At 44.2% G+C, this 23,905-nt stretch overlaps 4 non-coding genes across 4 annotated transcripts; all 4 read right to left on the minus strand.

The window, feature by feature from the left end:
- Nucleotides 1–14,216: 14,216 nt before the first annotated feature.
- LOC115248566 (5S ribosomal RNA) lies at nt 14,217–14,335 on the minus strand. The gene has a single exon (XR_003887395.1). It is a non-coding gene; the product is annotated as a 5S ribosomal RNA (ribosomal RNA).
- Nucleotides 14,336–15,344: 1,009 nt separating this feature from the next.
- Nucleotides 15,345–15,463, minus strand: LOC115248559 (5S ribosomal RNA). The gene has a single exon (XR_003887388.1). It is a non-coding gene; the product is annotated as a 5S ribosomal RNA (ribosomal RNA).
- Nucleotides 15,464–16,524: 1,061 nt separating this feature from the next.
- Nucleotides 16,525–16,643, minus strand: LOC115248557 (5S ribosomal RNA). Its single transcript, XR_003887386.1, has one exon. It is a non-coding gene; the product is annotated as a 5S ribosomal RNA (ribosomal RNA).
- Nucleotides 16,644–17,657: 1,014 nt separating this feature from the next.
- On the minus strand, nt 17,658–17,776 carry LOC115248560 (5S ribosomal RNA). Its single transcript, XR_003887389.1, has one exon. It is a non-coding gene; the product is annotated as a 5S ribosomal RNA (ribosomal RNA).
- Between the last annotated feature and the right edge of the window lie 6,129 nt (nt 17,777–23,905).

The following is a 23,905-nucleotide window of genomic DNA, read 5'->3' on the forward strand; positions in this document are numbered from 1 at the left end:
TCGACGGTGGTGATGGCGTTTACGGTGATGTCGTGCCAATAAATCATCTGTGTCAAAAGAACTGTGGTCCGTGCTTCTCTGACGGGAGTGATAAGATGAATATACAGTGTGCACGTACGCGCACACGTGTGTATAAACACTTAATACACGCGTGTGCGTGGACGTAGACTTTTTAGTACTTTGGGTTCATATACTTTTTAGTATTTTGCAGATACGTGTCTGTATATAAACCAGATCCTCCTGTAATAAAGAACTAAAGGCTGACTGTTGTCACGTGACCTGTCTCCGTCTGTGTCCGATGATGGAACCTGCCTGGAACATCTGGTCCACAGAAAAAGCAAAACAGCTCACAGAACTGGTCCAGTTTAGACCCAAAAATGACAAATAATGAAAATGTGTGACGCAGTAGAACAATGGACGAACTTTCTATTGGTCATTGACAGTTTCAGTCGTCATCAGAATTCATCAAAAATATTTAAACCAACAAACTACACACAGAACCGCAAAGTTTAGAGCTTAAAGGGAGCGACAGGTGAAGATTTAAAGCTCAACGCAGCTGAAGAAGTTCCAAAAAGGAGAAATATCATGTGGTGCTTTACCGCCACCCGGTGGCCACGCGTGGAACTGCAGACAATAGTTAAACGCGCTCCGACACATTCTGACCTCTGCTGCTCCTCCTGGACTCCAGGGCTGCAGAAATATGCTGCTTTTACAAGTCTTTCAAATCTGTCAAGCATCATAAATCTTATTTATTTAACCAGGTTGAATAATGGCGGAGAATGGTGTCCGAAAAGCGTCTTTATTTTAAAGTGAACAAGAACAGTTCGGTCCGCGTTCACAGAGACGCGGAGAGACCTCGAGAGAGTCCAAAACAAGTCCGCGAGGAAAACTAATAGTAAAGCCACAGAAGTCAGGGTCTGACGATGAGGACGAAAACCCTCCGCCGCTGGCAGACGGGAGTTCTGTCCTTAAATCTAACGGGAGATTGAAGAGAGACCGCAGGTGAGTGTGTCTGCGGGGCCAGCTGTGGCTGATGAGCGGCTCCTCCACGCCCCCTGCAGGTAGACACCAGCAACAACGGTCCCAGAAACTGGGAACCCAACAAACCAGTTTTTCAAAGTATTCCTTTCAGACTAAGCAGGAAGACTGAAGACCGACAAGGTGAGTGGAAACGAAGAGCATTATTGAAAAGAATTGACAGTTGTGTTTGGAGATAAAATCAAGATTTGATTCAACAAGACTTCATATTTAGTTTTAGCACAAAACATCGTTACACATTATAAATGAATCGGTCTTATTTAACTTTCTTATAGTCTGGCTTTAGTTATAGTTGAATAGTCTTTCTAAGTGAAGTTTAGTTTATTTTTCTGCTCTTTGCTACTGATTCTAAAAGAACTTTAAACCCTCCCAGAATGCTTTAATGGTAGTAATATATACGCCATAAATCTGTTGATTAGGTTTTAAAAGTGAAACTATTCTCTTCAGACGAAGCAGGAAGAGCGACATTTTGTGACAGGTGAAAAGCTCATAAAGTTATTAGAGTTGTTCAACAGTCCAACAGCTGGATATTTTGGTATTATTTAAGACAATAAACTTTAAAAATAATTAAATAAATCCATACAGGATCGCAGGACACCAACAGGATTTTGGGTTCATGTTGCACGTTTTCTCACAGTGGTTTATTGTTCTATGTTGTGGAACCACTGTGAAAGAAATGCAGGAGTGGGTGTCATTTCTTTCATCTATTTTAAATAGAGCAGTGATCTTTGAGGACTTGGATCATAGAAATAATTGAAGAGGGGAACAAAGGAGGGAAGTTAAAAAGTCCTGACTAGCATGTTTATGTAGCACCAGATAATTTATTGGCTGAGCTGAAGACAGTCCTTTCACCATGTTGGCCTGTGGAAAACCAGTGTTGTGGGCCCGATGGACCAGCGTCCCCGTCGTTGCCGGACCACCGTTGGCCACCAGTTGGGTTTTTGGGATCAAAGTCGGGGCGTTTCCTGTAACCGGTTCTCCTCATGGATCCATGACTACAACATGTTGCTGCAAGTGCAGAGACGTTTGCTCTGGAAAGAACTTTAGAGCACATTCAGTGCTGCAGGATGAGGGGCTGGAAAAGGAGCCAGTTCTTTTCTCACTGCAGGGAACAGTTAAAAAAAGCAGCTTAAACTCTGAAAACATGAAAATTATACAGAGACATCATTGATTTATTGATTCAGTTGTTATCCAGAATGGATTAGAAATGTTCCTGTTTGATAAAAATGCAGTGAATTGGGATTATTTAACTCCAACCTCTACAGATTATTTACCTTCATCACAGTCTCATCACTATTTCTGATGTTTCCTCAGGATGGACGAGGACAGAGCAGAGTCCACAGTGCCCAGCTGGGTGTCCCTGAAGAGTGACCACTCCAAATATGATATATTAAACTTCAGAAGTTCAGAGGAAATGTAAGAAAACTAAAGCGTGATGATGTGTTTGTGTGGCAGCTGTTAGTCACATTAACAGCAGCAGGTTGTGAGTTTATTATTGGAGATGTTTAACACTTAAACCTCAGACAGTCATATATATCTTTCATCCTATAAATCAAAGGACTAATAGAGATGTGTTTCATAGTGAGAGGGGGGAGCACATCCTATCAAACTGGGACCAGTCAGCTCCACCAGGAGAGTCCTCTTGTTCACAATCTGGAAGCAGATCTGGAGATGCTGAAATGAAGCCCAAACAAAGTAAAACTGTTCAATATGAGATTTAATTTGTGATGTCATGAATTTGGAGTTGTGTTGATGATTTATTATAGATGGAAATCATTGGTTTACTTATGTTCAGGAAGGGATCTGCAGGAGGTGATAGAAGGTCATAAGATGAGTCTGAAGAGAAGATGTGAACATGTGACTGAAGGAACTCATGAAGCAGGAAGTGGAACCCTGCTGAACGAGATCTACACTGAGCTCTACATCACTGAGGGACAAAGTGAGGAGGTGGACACACAACATGAGGTGAGACAGCTTGAGAGAACCTCCCAGAAGAACATCCAGGACACTCCAATCAAGTGCCAGGACATCTTCAAAGTCTTATCTGAGCAACAGAGACACATCAGAGTGGTTCTGACCAACGGTGTCGCCGGCGTTGGAAAAACCTTCTCAGCGCAGAAGTTCAGTCTGGACTGGGCAGAAGGTTTGGAGAACCAAGACATCAGTCTGGTGCTTCCGCTCTCATGGAGGGAGCTGAACTTGATCAGAGATGAGCAGCACAGTCTTCTCTCACTGCTTCATGTTTTCCATCCAACATTACAGAAGATCAGAGCAGAAGATCTGACTGTCTGGAAACTTCTGTTCATCTTTGATGGCCTGGATGAAAGCAGATTTTCACTGGGTTTCAACAAGCATCAGCTCATCTCTGATGTCACACAAGTATCGTCCGTTGGCGTGCTCCTGGTGAACCTCATCCAGGGGAACCTGCTTCCCTCAGCTCTCATCTGGATCACCTCCAGACCTGCAGCAGCCTATCAGATTCCTCCCTCGTGTGTTGACAGGATCACAGAAGTACGAGGCTTCACTGACTCCCAGAAGGAGGAGTACTTCAGGAGGAGGTTCAGTGATGAAGATCTGTCCAAGAGAATCATCTCACACATCAAGGCCTCCAGGAGCCTCCACATCATGTGTCTGATCCCAGTTTTCTGCTGGATCACTGCTATAGTTCTGGAGGACATGATGACCAGAGACCAGAGAGGAGAGCTGCCCCAAACCCTGACTGACCTCTACTCACACTTCCTGAGGGTTCAGATAAAGAGGAAGAAGCAGAAGTATGGAGGAAAGCAGAGACCAGAGGAACTGAATAAGGCTGATAAAGAACTCCTTCTGAAGTTGGGTCGGCTGGCGTTTGAACATCTGGAGAAAGGAAACATCATGTTCTACTCAGAAGACCTGGAGCGATGTGGACTGGACGTCTCCGAGGTGTCGGTGTACTCAGGAGTTTGTACAGAGATCTTCAAGAGAGAGAGTGTGATCTTCCAGAAATCAGTCTACTGCTTTGTTCATCTGAGCGTTCAGGAGTTTCTGGCTGCCGTCTACATGTTCCACCGTTACACCAGGAAAGACACAGTGGTTATAAATCAGTTCCTAGAATATTCTGAACCAAACCCCTTTTCCAGGTTAACATTGTTGTTTGCAAAAAACAATCCAGTCAAATCTCTTGATGACTTCCTCAGGAGAGCACTAATGAAATCTCTCAAAAGTGAAAATGGCCACCTGGACTTGTTTGTTCGCTTCCTTCATGGTCTCTCTCTAGAGTCCAATCAGAGGATCTTGGGTGGACTGTTGGATCAGAGGAAAAGCCACCCAAAAACCATCCAGAAGGTCCTCAACAACCTGAAGGAGGAGAACAGTGATGAAATCTCCCCAGACAGAAGCATCAACATCTTCCACTGTCTGATGGAGATGAAGGATCAGTCAGTCCATCAGGAGATCCAAGAGTTCCTGAAGTCAGGGGAGATATCAAAGAGGAGACTGTCAGTGATCCACTGTTCAGCTCTGGCCTACCTGCTGCAGATGTCAGAGGAGGTTCTGGATGAGCTGAACCTGCTGCAGTACAACACCTCATATGAGGGACGATGTCGCCTGATTCCAGCTGTGAGGAACTGCAGGAAGGCCGAGTAAGTAAAGATTTTTGGGGCTAGACATCAGCGTTTAAATCAAGCGAGTGGATCATGTCAGGTAGCAATACCCCCTCCAGTGGTCATTCCTTCAATTCTTTATCTCCATTGCAGCGTCCATGAATTAAAAAACAACAACAATTCATCCAGAAATGTTCAACACTGGCTGGATATAAGTTCAAAGGTCAATCCAGACAAACCAACATAAGGCAGGAATAATAGGAGCCACAAGTTAACTGACTATCATGAAATTACTGTCATGTCATTAAATAACTTTTGTTTGTTTGTATACATCGTATTCAAATGACAGAAAAACACATTTTAACTAATGACGCGTGACTATTTTGCTTCATTTGTTCAACATAAAAACAGCCGGCCTCGTTGGTTTAAATGGGTGTTTTAGGTCTTTGTGGCGGTTCCGTTTGGAGCCTTTATGTGACCCACAAAGTTGTTTGACCCTTTCCACACCCATTAGGTGGCAACTTCATCACTAGCAACAAAAGGTGCAGTGAAAATGATTTGAAGGAAAACAGGCAGATAGAACAGAAGCTGAGGGCAATCGATGCAACCAGAGACTCTGATGTCATCGATCAGATCGCTGAATTAAGACTTGACGCACGATCGTACAAATTGGATGAAATGCAAAATATCCAAAGAGCCGATAGACAGATAAAAAGATGCACGTTTCTTTAAACCATTTGCTATAATCATTTTAAATATTGAGTAATTATGAGCTGTTCTAAAATAAGACAAATGTTGAGAATAATTCAGTTGCATTTCAGATCTGATGGTCGTTCAAACTGTTGCTCTACGGTGTTGAATTTAGCTTTTCCAGGAAATGAGCTACATTTGTGTTGAGGTAGATTCTCAGATGAGTTGATTAGAAATCCCAAAGTTTGACTCACTATTTTTGTTTCATACACAACAGACTGTCTGATAGTGTTCTTTCAACGAGTCATTGGGAAGTTGTGGCCTCAGCAATGACGTCAAACCCTTCTCATCTACGGGAGCTGAGCTTAAGCGAGAACCAAAGCCTGACAGATGCCGACGTAAAGTTACTGTCTTCTGCAATGATGCAGCCAAACTGCAGACTGGAGACGCTCAGGTCAGGAGGCCTCTGTTGGTCTTTTCTAAATTTCTTTACATTTTCTGCTTTTCTCTTCATTTTCAGATTTAGAAATGTGTTTTTATTTGCCCCATTTATTCCTTTTCCAGGCTGAGTGACTGCAGTTTATCAGAGATCAGCTGTGACTCTCTGGCCTCGGCGCTGAGGTCCAATCCCTCCCATCTGAGGGTTCTGGACCTGAGTCGGAACCAGCTGAAGGATCCAGCAGTGAAGCAGCTCTGTGGTTTTCTCCAGGATCCTCTCTGTAAGCTGGAGACTCTCAGGTCAGTCAGAGATGATCCAGTACTTTCCCAGGTGTAACTAGTTAGACAATAACTGTTTCCATGTTTGATCTTTGTTATAAACGTAGTGTTACAGTTCTCAGAAAAAAGACCACACAGGACAGATTTGCAGTATTAAATTGGTTGTGGAAATCTGTCCCATGTGAGGATGGTCATCAATGACTAGAAAGGATGTATCAGTTGTAGATTTGTCTTGTTTTATTTTAGGCTGGCCACAAAACCGCCCAAACATTCAGACCAATCAAAAATGGTTCTTCCTGTCTTTTAAAGATCAGAAGGAAAACTAGAAACCCCAAAAAGAAAGCTGCTGCAGTGTGCCATGCCCCTTCTCTACTGAGAAAAGCCATCCCAAAAAAGAGAAAAGCCCAAGTGTGAAGTGAGCACCCTGTTAAACCTTGGTACCGAAAGCCTGCAGTCATTCTCATCTGAGGTGGCTTCATTCCAGCCAGAAGCCCAAACCTGCCTCCCTCTTAAAGGGGCAGCAGGTCAGTCCAACCACAGAAACCTTCATGAAGATCTGAAGCTTTCAGCATCCACAATTGTTGCACCTCACTTCCATTGGAGTCCAAATCAGAAGTCAACAAGTTGATTCTACACCGATTCTACACAATGCAACCATTTTAAAAAGGTTTCCCTCCATAAGTTTTCACACATTTTTATATAAATCTGTTTGTTCATCGCCTCCTTCTGTTGTAATGGTCATTAAAGAAAATGACCTTATTTGAGTTTTTCTCCTCACAAATATGACTTTCTATGAACGATGCAATAAATGCAGCTTGCAATCTAAGACAATATGGAAGTATGTGTATATAATAGTAGTGGAAGTAGCTCATAAAATAATACATTTGCTCTTCTCATCGAATCTTTCTATGTTATTAAAGAGAAACCTGCTCTTAGTCAACAACATCTAAGACATCAACCAAAAATCCTAATTTTCTACAATCTAATATAAAACAGTAGAGAAGACTCTTTCTGCAGAGACACTGGTGGCAGGAATGCAGAAGTATCACCTGCTCAACTTTGAAGGTGGAGCAGAAACCACCAGCTGAGAAGGTCCTCAGCGAGAGGAAGTGGTGGAGAACCATGAAACTTGCTAAGCTCCACCTCAGCTCCAGAGACGGGCTGAGCTGGAGCTGTGGCACCAGGTATCGCCCAGAAGAGCCTCCAACAAACAAGCTCTTCTCTTGGGAGGAGAGGGCTTTGAATCTCAGCTCAGTGTGCTTGTCTCTAGTAGGTGGCAGCTGCACCTTTTCCTGAGCTCCTTGTTGATGCCCTGAGGGGAATTGATGCTCCTGCAATGTTTTCTGGCAGCATTGAGCTTGCAGTGGGGCAATCAAACACACTGTGGGGGGGCTCTCTTTCCTTCTCTCATCTGGAGAACAGGTGACAGCAGCTGCCAATCATTGTTGGAGAAATGTGCAGTCAGGGGAACTATGCGTCCAGACTATAGCCACCCTTCCAGCATCCAGCAGTGTCTAAAACCTTTGATTTGGTTTCACCAGAGAGTGTAGGGATTGCAGGGTCGCTGCAGCATCGCCCACAAGCTATCAGGAGTGGGTCGCTTTGTCCCAACTCCTGACAAGAGTTGAGTGCTATTGAGAAATGTGGTCTCACAAACTTGGAAGGTATTTTGACCTACACACACTTTACATACGCTGTAGATCTTGTCCAACCGCCCTGAAAGAACCCAAAATAGGAACATACGGCAGATAAGCCGGTGCAGGACCAGAGGTTTGTTGCTTGTAAGCTGTGTTTTGCTCTGGTACATGTTGATTTTTATTTGTCTTCTCTCAAAATAATTGTTATTTTAGACTAAGTGAGTGCAGGTTATCAGAGACCAGCTGTGATTCTGTGGTCTCAGCTCTGAAGTCCAACCTCTCCCATCTGAGGGTTCTGGACCTGAGCTACAACACGTTGAAGGATTCAGGAGTGAAGCGGCTCTGTTCTGGACTGGAGAGTCCAAACTGTAAACTGGAGAGGCTCAGGTCAGTCTTCATTTTTCTACCTATATACCAGCTGCTAAGATGGTGAAGTGAGGCTGTTCTCAACACTGCTGTGATGCACCACATTAAAAAAATTCCTTGGAATATCGTGAATTCAGGTCTGACCCAACTAAGAACTAACGTAGGTTTAGTACTGACGCAGATAACATGCAGACCTGCACCGTATAACCTCATCCTGCATTTTTCAGATTAGACTACTGCAGGTTATCAGAGATCAGCTGTGGCTCTCTGGCCTCGGCACTGAGGTCCAATCCCTCCCATCTCAGAGAACTGGACCTGAGTGTGAACCAGCTGAAGGATCCAGGAGTGAAGCTGCTCTGTGGTTTTCTCCACTTTCCAAACTGCCGACTGGAAACTCTGGGGTAAACACCATTCTCAAAAATGTCCATTATTCCATCCGAGGGTCCTCACACTTTCTGAGTGTGTGTGTTGTGCCCAGTTCCTTCAGGAGGGAGGGCCACACGGGGACCACTTATTCATGATAAATTGATTTAAGGACAATGAAAAAGCCGACAGATGGTCACCAAAATTAGACAAAACTAGGTGAGGGTGCCTGGTAGACACCAGCCAGCGAGGAGGGAGATGGTGAGGGAGACAGGAAGTCATCTAAGACAGGTTGTGCCTTTAAAGATGAGCCACAGGTGAGATGGATCTCCATGATGAGATGGGAGGGAAAGAGGTGGGAGAACCTGGGAAGAGTGAGGGCCAGAACAATATATATTCTCCTCTGGAACAGTGCAAACCTGAGAGGTTGGAATTGTGGTAATTACATATTACTATCATTTTTTAACCTGTAACTAAATTAAATATTTACAGATCATGCCTTTGATTAACCTTTCAGATTAATACTGGTTTCACTTATAACCTTATAAAAGTTTCCCTTCTTTATTTAGATTAAGGTACTGCAGGTTATCAGAGATCAGCTGTGGCTCTCTGGCCTCGGCGCTGAGGTCCAATCCCTCCCATCTCAGAGAACTGGACCTGAGTTGGAACCAGCTGCAGGATTCAGGAGTGAAGCTGCTGTCTGATCTCGTAGAGAATCCACACTATGGGCTGGAGACATTGAGTCATTTCTGGTAGAAGCCAGTCAACTCCCGCTCATCTGCTGCATCACTCACTGACCACTGGTGAAGAGCATCTGTGGAAACATCTGCCGTCTACTCCCTCCATAGATGAAGAATTCAGTTTTTAAAAGCGCTGGTGGACTTTCAGGAGATCAGTCGATGGTCGACAAAGCAGAAGCAGCTTCGCCTTGAAGTTAAATTAGTTCCTGGTATCACACAATGCATCTTTATAAAGTTCTAAATGGCTCCTCGGCCACTCTTAGAAGCATGAAAACATTCTCTTAATTGTCTCTTCAATGTCTGTATTATACGTTACTATTTTGCATCATGCCTTCAGAATCTTTAGGGTTTAGTATTTACTGTCTCTGTGACATGGAGCATTGGAATATTTCAGCTGCAGCCAGCAAAAACCCATCAGAATGACGGCTATCGGTGGGAACCGCAGGTCATTTGACTTTAGTCAGTCTGTTCAATGTTATAGGATTTATTGCAATCTAATAAAAACTATGAATAAATGTGGGAAATAGGAAATAAAAAGAAGCAAAATGACCAAATAAATCTCCCATGAATACTGTAAATTTAAAGATGTCAAGAATGGAATATCAGCTTAAATTTAATCAAACATAAAGTGAAAAGGCCTCCTTTAAGTTTACTGCAAAAATAAACACAAAATCAAGAGCGACACGCGCCAAAAACGTCTCATTCTCTCTTCTGTCTCCACTCATTCTTTTATATTCTCTTAAGATAATGGGGACGGGGTCGTGTGATAACAAAACAAGCTAATTGGGGACTATATTTTTGTTGCAGGAACTTTGGCTCTTCAGAAGTTTCTATGTTGGCTTCCACAGATTGTGCATCCACTAGAAACTCAGTGTTTTTGAGGAACTACCAGGAGTGGCTGGAGTGGAGGCCAATGATGCTATAGCTACATATAGGTACATATAGATCACCGTTATCCTCAACCCAAAAGACCACGCTACGATAGCTTAAAACATGCATGCTAGCGTGTATTTAGCAATTTTGCGAAAGCCGGCAAGTCGACCGCTGTAGTCGGCCGCTCACAGCAGGAGCCCCGTCTGTAGTCACTGATACCAGCTTTTCCACCGGCACTTTTTTCTCCCCCAAAAACTCCTTCAACTCGTTATATATGTCGACTCCCCTCGTTATATGTGTCGACTCCCCTCGTTATATATGTCGACTCCCCTCGTTATATGTGTCGACTCCCCTCGTTATATGTGTCGACTCCCCTCGTTATATATGTCGACTCCCCTCGTTATATGTGTCGACTCCCCTCGTTATATGTGTCAACTCCCCTCGTTATATAGGTCGACTCCCCTCGTTAAATATGTCGACTCCCCTCGTTATATATGTCAACTCCCCTCGTAGTTGTATTTAGGGGCAGTAGTGTGAGAAGTTCTTCTTTTGTGGAGAAATCATCAAACACCTTCCTGATAAAGATCCTCAGCAGCGCCGTACTGCTGCTGTCCACCGACTCGTCACAGGAGGCTAAACCACCTGCACCTCGCCAGGTCACGGCCCAGCTGGTCGGCCAAGTTCCCGGACATCGCAGATACTCTTCTTAGCATCGTAGCTGCCCCCAGTTGAACATTGGAGAGATTGGAGATCACGTCGGTTCCGTATTTCTCGTCTTCAAGTACAGTTTTGGCAATCAACATCATTGCTTCTTTAACTACCTCCCCGTCTGAAAATGCCTTCTTCTTTTTAATCAAGAATTGCGTAGCTCTAAATGAGGCTTCGGTTGCTTTTTGGGAGGCTTTAACTGGCCTTGTGAAAAAAGCTTGCTGTTTGCACAAAGCTGCCTTTAACTCTCGGGCTTTTCCTGCTGGCAGTGCCCTGCCCTGTGGATAGCTAGCATGGTAGCTTGTGTGACACGCCGTAAAATGTCTCTCCACATTGTGCCGCTTCGCCGTCGCCACAGTCGCCCCGCAAATAAGACAAACGCATGCTCCTTTCACAGTGGTAAAAAAAAAATCGACCTCCCATTCGTGGTGAAAATGATCTGTCTTCTTTCTTTTTTCTGCCATCTTTTTATGGGTCAGTCATCTCCTCGTTTTGGCTGCGCCCGCTAGGCTGTTTGGTCGTAGCGATCTGCGTAGACGCTACGTTTTGGTCACGCGCATCATACTGACCTTTGAACTATTTTTTATTTTTTTTAAATATATATATTGTTATTTCCAGTTTATGTGTAAGTGTGATTTACCGTATTGGCCCGAATATAAGATGGTGTTTTTTGCGTTGAAACAAGACTGAAAAAGTGGGGGTCGTCTTACATTCGCGGTCTAGACATTATACCCATTCGCAACGCTAGATGGCGCCAGATATATTTGAAGCGAATGCTGAACTTAACGTCCCAGGGAAAAGCGAACCCCTGTCACGAAGAAGAAAAATAAAAGTAGCGGTAGCACGAAGAGAAAGAAAAGAGAAGAAAATAAGAGAAGAGATAACAGAAAATAGAGAAATGTAGCGACAATCTGGAGAAAAGTGCGTCGAAGATATAATCATTTGTTTCAGATGTACTGTAATTATTTTCTGTATAAAAATTAAATTTGGTGTTCAAAAAGTCTTTTTTCAAACTTGAGTCTTGAAAAAGAGGGGGTCGTCTTATAATCAGGGTCGTCTTATATTCAGGCCAATATGGTAAACAAGAATAGCATACAAAATAAATTAGATGCAGCTCATTGGTAAGTGGTGCTATCTAGGAGTAACTTTTGACCAAAATCTCTCTTTCAACTAACACATTAAATGAGTCTCTAGAAGTGCCTTTTTTTCACCTGAGGAACATCACAAAGATCAGGAAGCTACTGACCCACCATGATGCTGAAAAGTTAGTCCAGCATTTGTTACTTCCAGGCTGGACTATTGTGATTCTTTATTATCAGGGTGTCCAAACAACTCTTTAAGAAGCCTCCAGCTGATCCAAAATGCTGCAGCCAGAGTTCTGACAGGTATTGACCACAGAGATCACATGACTCCTGTACTGGCATCACTTCATTGGCTGCCCGTTAAATTTAGAATACCGTAATTTCCGGACTATAAGCCGCTACTTTTTTCCTACACTTTAAACACTGCGGCTTGTTCTACGGTGCGGCTTATTTGTGTATTTTTTCTATCGGCCGCCAGGGGCGTTCGAGCGGAAAAGGTAAGAGAGACGGGTGGAATATATGTGTCGAGGAAGATGCAAGTTTAGTGTAACTTCGCGCTTTGTGTATGAATAAAATTAGCATAAACAGACCCTCATCATGGAAAATGCAAGAAGAAATTTTATCGGTATGTTTTTTTACTGCCTATGTTAGTGTTACTGCCGTATTGCTGCTGTGTTACTGCCGCGTCACAGGCACCGTTTGAAAAGAAAAGCAAAGGTAGTGTAGCGTGTTGGGGAGGGTCAGTGTGAGAATTTCCCAGCATGCTTTGTGGCAGTGTGTCTGTGGGTTCAGGTTGGTGTTAACCCTGTTTTTGTTCGTTGTAAATGTTATCTTTTGCTACTTTCAATGTTAATGTTCTATTTATTGAGTTCTGGTTGGTGATGTATTTAATTACTGTTTTAATTACTGTTTGCACCTGCACACCATAAACCAGGTTGTGTGTGTGATTGAAGACCTCCCTTCGTTGACTTATCTTTAGCTTAGTGTAAAGTGGCGCTTTAAGCTGGCAGAAGTTTGCGACAGGTGCGGCTTGTGTAAATTCAAAATTGACTTTTTCTTAAATTAGATAATGCAGCTTTTAATCAGGTGCGTTCTATAGTCCGGAAATTACGGTTTCGACTATAAAATGACCAAAAACAGAGAACAACAAAGTGCAGAATACACTTTAGTGGTGTTCAGTCATATTTACGTCCATCAGTAACTCACCTGTACCTGGACATTCTTCACACATTCATGTTTAAATGGTGTTTAAACACTTGTAATGGTTTTAAACACTCATCAAAGTCAGTGTTTTAAGATTCTGTGATTTCACGCTGGAAAGAATGTGAATGAGTTACATCTACAAATCCTTTTTGTTCAAACAGAAGTTTCTACATCCAAAACACTCCTGATTAACTCAAATAAAAGCCGAACAAACTCAGTACCAACATGAGATTAAAAAGATGCAAACAGACATATTGCTCAGTGCTTTTTAATAGAAGAAATCAGAATGATAAGCATCAATTATGCAGGTGTGTTCAAAGAAAAACACTGGAACAATCAAACATGGGAACAGAACCTGGATTTTTTTTAAAAAGACCCTAAACAAACTAAAGAAAGCTCCGACATTGGCCCTGGGATGTCTACACCGCCGCCCAGGCGGAGAGACCTCGAGAGAGTCCAAAACAAGTCCGCGAGGAAAACTCTCAAAAGTAGTCAAGCCACAGAAGTCAGAGTTTCAACCTGATTGAAACCTCCTGAAGACCCCATAGGGAGAGTTCGAATCCAGCTTTGGGCATTATCAAAGAGAAGATATTTGATTGAAAAATTCACGATCATAAAAATGTTTAAAGTGCATAGCAGTGTCTGTGAGGTTTATGAGCCACAAATGCTGCTCTTTTTAGGAGCACAGCCATCTATTAAACTGTAGTTTGTGTCATAGCATAGTTTTATTGACAAATTCTAAATTGCAAGTAGCAGATATGAACAGGGAAATGCTACGTTATCTGCTTATTCTGTTACAAATAATCTGATGAGATAGGTGTGGAGTTAATTCAGTTGGGGATAAACAGATGGAATATTAGTGTTGTTAGTATGATACTTGAGTTCTTTAGATATTGTTTTCAATTCAGGAATCTGCCGCCTTGAGTTGGCTTTTGTTGAAGACAGAAATGTTGACAATAGTGTGGACCAAAGTGGGAAATTCAATTTTATTTAAACACAAACACACACACACACGCACGCACGGACGGACGCACGCACGCACAGACACACACATACACACACACACACACACACACATAAAATATTAAATCTCAAACGATGTACAATAGTGCAACATTAAATCTCAATGTTAGAAGTACTTAAGAAGTGAATTACATCTGGCTGGATAATTATCAGGAACACTGGCGGCCTCTGCTGACCCAGTGGAAGAGTGCAAAATGCTTACAGCACCTGGTATTCCCAGGCGGTCTCCCATCCAAGTACTAACCAGGCCCGACCCTGCTTAGCTTCCGAGATGGGACGAGATCGGGCGTTCTCAGGGTGGTATGGCCGTAAGCAAGAGCAGGTGCAAGAAAATGGCCTTTTGAAGTTAATACACGCAAACTTATTTTCTTGAAACACTTATTCTGGTGGAGGTTGTCCATTTTGCTTTGTCACGGTCCAAACCTCAATGTTGGAGCAGCCTCCAATCCATTTCCCCCAAAAAGAAAAGGCTATATAGCCTATGAGCGTCATATCATCAAATCTGCCTAGAACGGCTCTTGGATGAGAGGTGAAACGCCTTCAAAAAAATCAAACAAGATTCAACTCCGAAAAATGAAATCAACTTAAAAGCAATGTGCCATGGCCGGGAATCGATCCCGGGCTGGTGCGAGCCAGTTGACAATTGCTGTGACAAACAACCTGATTGAAACCTCCTGAAGACCCCAGAGGGAGAGTTCAAATCCAGCTTTGGGCATTATAAAAGAGAAGATATTTGATTGAAAAATTCACGATCATAAAAATGTTTAAAGAGCATAGCAGTGTCTGTGAGGTTTATGAGCCACAAATGCTGCTCTTTTTAGGAGCACAGCCATCTATTAAACTGTAGTTTGTGTCATAGCATAGTTTTATTGACAAATTCTAAATTGCAAGTAGCAGATATGAACAGGGAAATGCTACGTTATCTGCTTATTCTGTTCCAAATAATCTGATGAGATAGGTGTGGAGTTAATTCAGTTGGGGATAGACAGATGGAATATTAGTGTTGTTAGTATGATACTTGAGTTCTTTAGATATTGTTTTCAATTCAGGAATCTGCCGCCTTGAGTTGGCTTTTGTTGAAGACAGAAATGTTGACAATAGTGTGGACCAAAGTGGGAAATTCAATTTTATTTAAACACAAACACACACACGCACGCACGCACAGACGCACACACACACTCATAAAATATTACATCTCAAACGATGTACAATCGTGGAACATTAAATCTCAATGTTAGAAGTACTTAAGAAGTGAATTACATCTGGCTGGATAATTATCAGGAACACTGGCAGCCTCTGCTGACCCAGTGGAAGAGTGCAAAAAGCTTACAGCACCTGGTATTCCCAGGCGGTCTCCCATCCAAGTACTAACCAGGCCCGACCCTGCTTAGCTTCCGAGATCGGACGAGATCGGGCATTCTCAGGGTGGTATGGCCGTAAGCGAGAGCAGGTGCAAGAAAATGGCCTTTTGAAGTTAATACACTCAAACTTATTTTCTTGAAACACTTATTCCGGTGGAGGTTGTCCATTTTGCTTTGTCACAGTCCAAACCTCAATGTTGGAGCAGCCTCCAATCCATTCCCCCCAAAAAGAAAAGGCTATATAGCCTATGAGCGTCATATCATCAAATCTGCGTAGATCGGCTCTTGGATGAGAGGTGAAACGCCTTCAAAAAAATCAAACAAGATTCAACTCCGATAAATGAGATCAACTTAAAAGCAATGTGCCATGGCCGGGAATCGGTGCCATGTCCGGGAATCGATCCCGGGCCGGTGCGGGCCAGTTGACAATTGCTGTAACCTGATTGAAACCTCCTGAAGACCCCAGAGGGAGAGTTCGAATCCAGCTTTGGGCATTATCAAAGAGAAGATATTTGATTGAAAAATTCACGATCATAAAAATGTTTAAAGAGCATAGCAGTGTCTGTGAGGTTTATGAGCCACAAATGCTGCTCTTTTTAGGAGCACAGCCATCTATTAAACTGTAGTTTGTGTCATAGCATAGTTTTATTGACAAATTCTAAATTGCAAGTAGCAGATATGAACAGGGAAATGCTACGTTATCTGCTTATTCTGTTACAAATAATCTGATGAGATAGGTGTGGAGTTAATTCAGTTGGGGATAGACAGATGGAATATTAGTGTTGTTAGTATGATACTTGAGTTCTTTAGATATTGTTTTAAATTCAGGAATCTGCCGCCTTGAGTTGGCTTTTGTTGAAGACAGAAATGTTGACAATAGTGTGGACCAAAGTGGGAAATTCAATTTTATTTAAACACAAACAAACACACACACATGCACGCACACACACACACACACACACACACACACACACACACACACACACACACACACACACTCATAAAATATTAAATCTCAAACGATGTACAATAGTCCAACATTAAATCTCAATGTTAGAAGTATTTAAGAAGTGAATGACGTCTGGCTGGATAATTATCAGGAACACTGGAGGCCTCTGCTGACCCAGTGGAGGAGTGCAAAAAGCTTACAGCACCTGGTATTCCCAGGCGGTCTCCCATCCAAGTACTAACCAGGCCCGACCCTGCTTAGCTTCCGAGATCGGACGAGATCGGGCGTTCTCAGGGTGGTATGGCCGTAAGCGAGAGCAGGTGCAAGAAAATGGCCTTTTGAAGTTAATACACTCAAACTTATTTTCTTGAAACACTTATTCTGGTGGAGGTTGTCCATTTTGCTTTGTCACAGTCCAAACGTCAATGTTGGAGCAGCCTCCAATCCATTCCCCCCAAAAAGAAAAGGCTATATAGCCTATGAGCGTCATATCATCAAATCTGCCTAGAACGGCTCTTGGATGAGAGGTGAAACGCCTTCAAAAAAATCAAACAAGATTCAACTCCGATAAATGAAATCAACTTAAAAGCAATCGGCCATGGCCGGGAAACGGTGCCATGGCCGGGAATCGATCCCGGGCCGGTGCGGGCCAGTTGACAATTGCTGTAACAGACAACCTGATTGAAACCTCCTGAAGACCCCAGAGGGAGAGTTCGAATCCAGCTTTGGGCATTATAAAAGAGAAGATATTTGATTGAAAAATTCACGTTTATAAAAATGTTTAAAGAACATAGCAGTGTCTGTGAGGTTTATGAGCCACAAATGCTGCTCTTTTTAGGAGCACAGCCATCTATTAAACTGTAGTTTGTGTCATAGCATAGTTTTATTGACAAATTTTAAATTGCAAGTAGCAGATATGAACAGGGAAATTTTACGTTATCTGCTTATTCTGTTCCAAATAATCTGATGAGATAGGTGTGGAGTTAATTCAGTTGGGGATAAACAGATGGAATATTAGTGTTGTTAGTATGATACTTGAGTTCTTTAGAAATTGTTTTCAATTCAGGAATCTGCCGCCTTGAGTTGGCTTTTTTTGAAGACAAAAATATTGACAATAGTGTGGACCAAAGTGGGAAATTCAATTTTATTTAGACACAAACACACACACACGCACACACACACTCATAAAATATTACATCTCAAACGATGTACAATAGTGCAGCATTAAATGTCAATGTTAGAAGTACTTAAGAAGTGAATTACATCTGGCTGGATAATTATCAGGAACACTGGCGGCCTCTGCTGACCCAGTGGAAGAGTGCAAAAAGCTTACAGCACCTGGTATTCCCAGGCGGTCTCCCATCCAAGTACTAACCAGGCCCGACCCTGCTTAGCTTCCAAGATCGGACGAGATCGGGCGTTCTCAGGGTGGTATGGCCGTAAGCGAGAGCAGGGGCAAGAAAATGGCCTTTTGAATTTAATACACTCAAACTTATTTTCTTGAAACATTTATTCTGGTGGAGGTTGTCCATTTTGCTTTGTCACAGTCCAAACCTCAATGTTGGAGCAGCCTCCAATCCATTTCCCCCAAAAAGAAAAGGCTATATAGCCTATGAGCGTCATATCATCAAATCTGCGTAGATCGGCTCTTGGATGAGAGGTGAAACGCCTTCAAAAAAATCAAACAAGATTCAACTTCGATAAATGAAATCAACTTAAAAGCAATGTGCCATGGCCGGCAGCTGAACGGCCCTAAACCGTTTCCCATTCATTTTCAATGGTAGTGCTAAACCACTACGGACGCAATATATTTCCGGCCGCTATGATCCCGTGGCGCTGTTCTGCCGTTTCTATGAAGAGCGGCTCCTCTCCGGAGGATCGGCCATTCTTGGTTCATTCTTTGGTAAACTTCGCTGAAGGTAAGTTTGGGCTTGATTTCCTACTAAATTAATGAGGAAACTTTTCGTAATTGTGCATAGGCTGTGGTCAATTTTGTCCTAAATTAGCAAGGAACGTGTTATAATTGGCCCTAAATTGTAATGTACTGTATTTGTCATGCTACAATATACTCATATTTTGTCAAGCTAGTTTTTCATAAATTAAATTACACGATAGTGATGAATGAACTTGTTCATATTTTATATTCAAGTAACCGATTTACTTGTCGTGGCACTGAAATCTCGGTATTATTATTATTACTATAATTATTATTAGTAGTAATATTAGTAGTGGTAGTATTACATTTTATTTCATCAAATGTGTGTTTTTGTTTCCAATGTCTTTGAGAGGGGATACTGTCCTCCTGCCCCCCCCAACATGTTCTCTCTCTCACACACACACACACACACACACACACACACACACACACACACACAGAGCTTTACACATGGTACCACACTTTATCTTTTACTGGCCTAAGATTCCTTTGATCACATTTATCAGGTGTGATTTGAAAAATGGGTGGAACTGTTTTATCAGTGTCTAATAAAAATGAGAAAATTAATAGACATTTTTCCTTTATGTCAGCTCAACATGCAGAAGCAATTCGCCTTTTTCCCTGGGAAACTTCGGGTCGTGTTCCGCAAGGGGCCTCTTGGGTTTCTCCTCCAGGAGCCATCTGATGAAGCCAAACGGGTGAGTTCCACTCCTCAGGACAAGTCTGCGGCCATGAGGGAGGACCTCGTACGGCAGAACGCTTTGGCCGTCATCCGACAAAGAGGGGGGGTCCCTCAGATAAGATGGAGGTGCTGGGAGACTATGTCCTGCAGTTTGGTAAATATAAAGGGAAGTCATTCTGATGGCTTTTGCAGAATGATGTAGGATCCACCGTGTATCTGATCAAGAACGTGCAGAGCGAGGAGGCAGCAGGTCTCTGTATGGCTGACAGCCACAGTAAGGACAGCCTCCAGTCATTTGTGAGTTATGCCCTCAGTTTCCAAGAAATCCAGGCTCTCCTCACTTATGAGGCCGGAAGAGGGGATGGAGTGACTGCCTCATCTGAAGACGACCAGCTGGTTGGATTTGGTGCCCGAGCCAAGAGCAGGTGGAAGGAGATCTGGGACAGCAGAGGTGATGGCTATGCTGATTTTGTCATAGGCAGGCGCTGCGTTCCAGGGACACGAATGTCCAGGTTGCAGCAGAACCTGCTGAAGAGGCAGCAGCCCACCACATCTTCCACACCTGCTGAGCATCCCATGAAGGCCCCAGCTGAGCCCCTGGGTATGCTCATTCCTTCATGTGACAAGTTCAGCTTTGGGAAAAGGTTTTTTTCTTTTCTACTAATAACCTGTAGCCGGTATTTTTGTCTTTAACACAGCCATGGAGGAGGACGTGGAGATGGAAAGGGAGATGCTGAGCATCCATAACTCTGATCTGCAAGTCCAGAGCTGTAAATACACCGTTACCACATTTATTTCATGTCAGACAAACAAAGTCCATGCCGTATCTGATTTCTGTTGTTTTTCTTTTCATCTGTGTGCAGATGCTATGCCAGTAGCAGCAGCCGCCCTGCCGAGAGTGCCACCAGGAGCAAAGACAGGTTTCTGAAAAATAGGTTTCAGAGCTGGAGTTCCGTTCCTTTCCATGAAGAATTCCTCTCCAAATCTGAAACTTATCTTATTATTTTTGTGTTCTTGATGTTCCGGCCGAGTTCCTTTAATATTACTCTTCATATGTTGGTGTGATAATAACCGTCGTGAGGACTATGAATTGATCCGTGCAATGATGAACTGATATTGACTATGAGGAGGAGGGTAAGTGTTTGTTTCTGTTCTCTTTGCTGCTTCGTTGAAAAACAGTTTCCTTTTCTTTTATTTAGGGCTGATGAACAACCTGATGTCTCTGTAATGTCCAGCTGACTGTTCTTTCCATGTTGTCATCAGGTGAAGTGACTGTAATTTCTTAATAGCAAGTCTGCACTTGTTTTCAGGACCTGACTCTTGCACGGCACAGACCTCTGACGGCAGAGTGCCTCCTTTGACGGACTCTACCCAAGACCAAAAGAGTGGGATGTTAAACCATGTCCATTTCCCCCATTCCGTGGGGTGTTGAACAATAATAAAGTGTCCCGGGGTGATTCAAATTGACACGATTCTTTGTCACTGACATGGAAAAAATCTGACGTGTGAGCTCTGGAATGAAACCAAGTGTCCGAGGCGCGTGTTTGTTTCCTTGTATCGTGTGTTTATATCATGTGAGGGCGGGGGCACTGAAATTGTCTATTCAGTAATGATAACTTTATGTTGTTCAACTGTCTTCTTTACTTTATCCTAGTTCCCATAGCTCCTGTTCCCATGCCTGTCCCTGACCACGACATGAGCAAGTGGATCTGCTCACGACATCAAAAGTTGTGGATGAGGACTTACAAGAAGGCTGTGTGCAAGTCGGTAATGGATGAACTGCGGCGTTCTGGCAAGTCACCGACCGATATGGCGAACCAGGTGAATGAGCTCATGCACCTCAAGTATGAACGAGCTCACCTGGCATATCTGCACGCCGTCCAGAACGTCAGGGAGGCCGAGGCTGGGGCGTACGGACAGAGAACCATGGGCCAGTACGTGAGGATGGAAGATCGGCCACGTGCTTTCGGGCCATACGAGGACCAAGAAGGTTGGGGTGGGGTGTCTGTGTCCGGATTCTACCTGACTGACTGCCTGCTGGATGAGTTCAAGCGTCAACAGCCGTCTCTGACCAAGCTCCTCCAGGGCACGTTGGGGCAGGTTTTCAGGTCGGACCACACGAGGAAGATGGCGAGGAAGGTGACACTGGCATCTGGAGCCATGTCCAGTTTCGCAGTGATGAATGAGAACTGGCTCATTGTGTCCTGGGTGATGGTTCAGGCTGAGACAGAAAGGTCCCTGCATCCGATGTAGCAAGGAATGGCCCAGAGGTACAGCCACGCTGGGGTGGAAAAGGCCGGCTACCACTGGATGGACAGGTGAGATCAGCCATCTTCTTTGTTTGCCGTCATTCAAACTGAAAAATGCTCCATGCTAACCCTAACCCTACCCATGCTGAAGACGTGGCACGTTCAGAGGGTTCACATCCTCCGTGGTTGCCTCAGTGACCCAGAACTGTCTGAGGGGATAATGGACAGGGACGGAGGGACCCTTCAGCTAAACCACGTAGCGGGCGAAGGTGCCAAAGTCCCCGTCTGGATCCCTGTCCGTGGTACATCTCAGCAGGAGGGCTACCATTTCCAGCAGGCCCAGTGGGTCACGGGTCCGCAGGTCTCCCCTGAACTGTTCCAGGCCCAGGCCATGACCGGCGTTGTGCGGTGGAACTTTCAGCGACCGGTAGACATGAAGAAGCCCGGCGCCGTCCTCCCTGCTGTCTTTGACCCTGCCTCAATGTGGGAGTTGAACTCTGCTTCCATGGCAGTGACGGGACAAGACAAGTGCCCTGCGTTCACCTCTCTGACAGAGACACTGGAGAAAGGTTTGGGCTGGAGTCCAGAGAACCGGGCTGCCGTCCGCTCCCTCTGGACTGGGACAAACACAAAATGCAGAAGAGGGATCGGCTTTCGGCTCTTGTGCCCCCTCCCGCTCCAGACGATGCTCCTGGGGCAACACCTTCCTCCAGCTGGGCAACAGCGACTGCTGTGCCGTCGCTTCCCCCTGCGCCACCTGTCAGCTTCCATCTCTCTGCTGCTGGACGTGTAAAGGAGATTCCAGCAGAGGATGACCAGGATCCTGAAGGATCAGTGGGCGGGTCAACGATAATCGGGTTTTTCAGAGCGCCATGTTGGAATTAAGGCGTTCGAATGATTGAAAATAAATAGATTTAGTTAGGTTGTGGTCAGTGTATCTCAATCTTTTGATGCGTTAAATATTACACTTTCTGTTATTAAGGGATGGATATTAATGTGTTTTCTCAATAGCCCATATGGCGATAATATGAGTTACTAAGGATGCATTATTGCTTTGTTTGTGTTCCAGACGTCTCTGGAGCTTTGCCCCTGCCGCTGAAGTCCTCGCCGAGGAGCGCCCGCACTGGACCCATGAAGACTGGTGGTGGAGTGTTTGTCTTGGACCACACACGCTGGACTCTTCCCATGAAAGACGCTATTGATAGTTTGCTGCAGTATCATCATGGGGACAAGGACATCCTGAGGCTCGTGGATCGAGACTACGCAGACATGGTCCATCGGTCTGCGGCCGATCCGAACAGCTTGCTCCGCCCCACAACCAGGTTTCACATATCCCGCTATGTGAAGCATCTGGCAAAGCTGTTGAACACCAGTTCTTCTCTGAACACCAGCCCAGAGAAGCTCCTGGAGACTCAACAGCTGTGGTGCTCCTTGACAGAGGGGAGCAAAACAACCAGCGTTCCTGTAGTCACCATGGAGACGGCTGTTGTCACTCCTCCCACAGCCGCCCTGCCCACGCCTCTGACGCAGGATTCCATTGAAAAAATTGTGCAGGGCATTCTAGAGATGGAGCAGCAGCAGCAGCGACCAGAGCAGAAGATGAGACAGACGAAACCCTGTCTGGCCTGTGGACAGCCCAAGTCTCCGTATGGGACGGGTGGATCTTCCATCCACTTTTTCTATCAGCAGGGTCCTGTTCGCTACTTCTACTGCTCAAGGAAGGTGCATCAGACTTATGCTGCTGAGGGACTCTCTGACCCCAGAATGCCCTTTGAACAATTTGCCGCGTCAGAGTTTTTCCAGAGGGAGCTGGAGGCCACCAAAAAGCGTGTGGAGGACAAAGCTCAGAGACAGATCGGCTGTGTTTAGCTTCATGATGGCGTCTCAGATGATATTCTTTCATTACCGCCACCCTTTCTCCACACAGAAGACACCCAGGTTTCCCAGCTGCCTCCGTGAACATGTGCTCCCACTCCCACCTTGTTTGAACCCCCGGTTCTCAGTGTCCACCTTCCCTTTTGCCATTTTATGGGGATCTGAAAGTTAACTTTTACTGTTATGCTAATGACTACTGATAAATAATGAAATGAAGCCACCTCCCGCTCAGACTGTCACCGTTGCATTGTGGGAAATGTAGTATTGGCCTGTGTAAAACATCTGCGGCCTGTGGGCCGGTTCTAATAATAAATCAATATCATCCCGGGGGCCATAGAAAACCCTCGACCTTGACTCTGACATATGAGCTTTAAATGATTTCTTTTGACTCCCATTTATTTGGCTGTTTGATATCATCTTTGCTAGTGTGTGTGTGCGCACGCTCTATGGAACTGGCATAAAGGATGTTAAAATTAGTCTAAATTAGTCTAAATTAAATAAAAATGCATCCATTCATCATTCCCAACAGGCGGTGTTTGATTAGAAACTCTTTCTGAGCTCTGGTGCTCTGAAACATCTCTGCTTCCATTTTCAGCTGTTTTTATTCTCAATAACATCAAATCATCCATCCATCCAAGTCGTGGTCCTGTTGGACCACCAAAGGACAAACACTTTCCATTTAGCACGGACAAAAAAACCCAAATCCTGTTTAGCAATGAAGCTGTGGGGAGAGTTTGAGGAGCGTTTGTGAGGAACACGCTGCCATATTGGGTCCAAGCTGCTGGGGTTTTTGTTGTTTCCAGGTGAATCGGTGGGCAGCGGCGTTACCGCC

This window comes from Takifugu rubripes, unplaced genomic scaffold (assembly GCF_901000725.2).
Source record: "Takifugu rubripes unplaced genomic scaffold, fTakRub1.2, whole genome shotgun sequence".
Lineage (NCBI taxonomy): Eukaryota > Metazoa > Chordata > Actinopteri > Tetraodontiformes > Tetraodontidae > Takifugu > Takifugu rubripes.